The sequence below is a fragment of the Zea mays genome, chromosome 1 (assembly GCF_902167145.1).
Source record: "Zea mays cultivar B73 chromosome 1, Zm-B73-REFERENCE-NAM-5.0, whole genome shotgun sequence".
Classification (NCBI taxonomy): domain Eukaryota; kingdom Viridiplantae; phylum Streptophyta; class Magnoliopsida; order Poales; family Poaceae; genus Zea; species Zea mays.
Genome location: NC_050096.1, coordinates 247,016,936 through 247,019,381, shown reverse-complemented (window position 1 = coordinate 247,019,381; position 2,446 = coordinate 247,016,936). Strand labels below are relative to the sequence as shown.

General features: G+C 38.4%; 1 long non-coding RNA gene across 1 annotated transcript; it reads left to right on the top strand.

The window, feature by feature from the left end:
• The first annotated feature begins 1,427 nt into the window (after positions 1-1,427).
• On the top strand, positions 1,428-1,920 carry LOC103643574 (uncharacterized). Its single transcript, XR_561102.2, has 3 exons — positions 1,428-1,443; positions 1,578-1,676; positions 1,767-1,920. It is a non-coding gene; the product is annotated as an uncharacterized lncRNA (long non-coding RNA).
• Positions 1,921-2,446: the final 526 nt, after the last annotated feature.

Here is a 2,446-nt window from a genome sequence, read left to right as displayed (position 1 = left end):
TACTGTGAATTGGAATCCTTTCAATGGTTAACTCTTAACCCTAGCACGACCATGCATTTCTTGATCCAATCACTCGAGGGGCCCAGAGATATCTCTCTCACAAATAGAGGGACAAATTCCATCTTGACTGACCATGCCTCACAGCATGCTTCCTGACAAACCCAAAACTACCTTTATAACTACCCAGTTACAGAATAGCGTTTATAGTCCCTAAGTAAGTCAATTCACATCTTGAGAACATGCGACAATCTCAAGTCTAAGGATACAATATTTATGTTGCAAAAAGAGAACTATATTACAATATCTCACGTTGGGTCGGTCCAGCCTCATGTCATACATGCACCCACATTATTAGTTTAACATCTCCATGTTCATGACTTGTGAAATGTAGTCATCAACTAATATATGTGCTAGTCATCGACTCTGACTAGGGACATCATTTAGAATAACCATATAAGTAAAGAATCTCACAAACAATTCACATAATTGCTAATCAATACAAGGTGCCTTCCATGGATATTCAATTAAGCAATATATATATCATGGATACAAAGAAATATGCTCATCTCTATGATTATCTCTAGGGCATATTTCTAACATGTCTCACCGATATGAGCTACACAAACTTCTCGCAGGACTACAAGATGCCTCAATTGAGAACTGCCAGCAGGCCGGCGCTCGCCAGCAACTCTGCTGGTGGTTTTTTTATCAGGAGAAGGGTGGCATCACCAGGAACTTCCCAGGCAAAGGGCGCCGCCAAGCCGCTGGCTCGATGGGTCCGAACACCTGCAGCGAGGGCTAAACCAAAGAGGAGAAGCCCCCTACCTGACTAGTACCCAAGGGTCCCACTCCGTGACATCACATCAATCGTAAAGGTGGTGACCTATTTCCCTAGACTGTATTTGGATGTTCCATAAATTTCTTTAATATTCTGTATGTTCTGTGCTAATATTATGCCATAAACTTCACCATGCTAGAACTAATATTGTGTAACAATGATTTAATTGAGGATGACAGTAGCATGAAATTGCAGGCTAAGCAAGTCTTTTATGCTTAATCCAGTGATTAACATAAAAATTGTTGTAGTTCAAATGGATTAGCAATGATTTTGTTAGGCCAATCAGCACCCTTTTGTTTTATTTGATTGGATTTTGCTGTTCTCAGTTTATGCAGTCAGCAATATGAATGTGCTTAAAACCAGAGAAAGGTCTAATGCTCCCCTCTTTCAAAATTTAAGTTGCTTTAGTTTTGACCTAAGCCAAACTCTTCTAACTTTGCTCAAGTTTATAGAAAAAATATTTAACATATACAATTTACGATACTGAATGAATGCGTTATTTAAGACTTATTTTTTTTCTCGAACAACGCAGGAGAACTGCGCGTCATTTCATTTAAGGAAGAAAAGAGGTACAAGGGTCAAGAGTGACCCGAAACATAATAAAGGTAAAAAAATATCCTGTCACTTTACCCCAGCCACCAAGTATTATGAAAAAGAAAACAAGAATAAATATCAAAGAAGAAAAGGGGATACTTCAATGTCTTCTGTTGCTAACTTGATGCATCTTCAATTTGTCCAGAGAGTCCTCAATGACGAGGCAAACTATGGCAGACAAATTGTGACCATATCCAGCATTGATGGAAAAATAATACGTTATGCTAGGCCAAATCACCCAACTGTAAGTCTATGAATTATTGAGAGTAGAAGTTTCAAGATGCATCATTCTCAATCATCAGTCAGTACTTACTCCATTATTCTGCTGAAGCAGAGAAAAGGGAGTGATGCATCTGCCGAGTCTGGATCTGAAGTGGAAGATGTAACATCTCCTACTGCATCAAGGAACCTGATTACACATCCTATTTTGACCCCTGTTCACGAGGAGGCAAGTGGCTAAGCCTGTACAGTTTAGTGTATGAACAAAAAACTGACACTACTGGCATAGTCTAGACATTATTCATGAAGGGTCACTAAATTGTAACTGTTCTGTAAACATTCATTGAACAAGAAATGGTACCACACCCCCTTTATTTTCCTGTTGCTTCTGGTAATATGGGTTCTAACCAGTCCACTTTCCAAACAAGTTGGAGTGTAACTTGGTCTATACTCTTTTTGAAATGCTATATTGGGCCTTCCAATCGATCAACATATCAGTTGCAGGTTTTAATTCTGCGTTTTCCCTAAATTTTGCTTAAGATAAAAGAATACCGATGACATGACTTAGAAAATATAGTTGAGTAGCATATCCAGATGTCATTGAATTACCAGATCATACAATTCATTTTTTTCCTTCCTGTGCTTTTCCTTTTCTCATTTTTTCAATTTTATAGGAATACTTATCACACTTAATGCGCGCCGGCCTTGCATGGTCTCATTCTCATTGATGGATACTTATCACAATAAGCCTTGGATGCAACAACTATTGTTAGTCCTATCTTTTGCTGTCAAGAT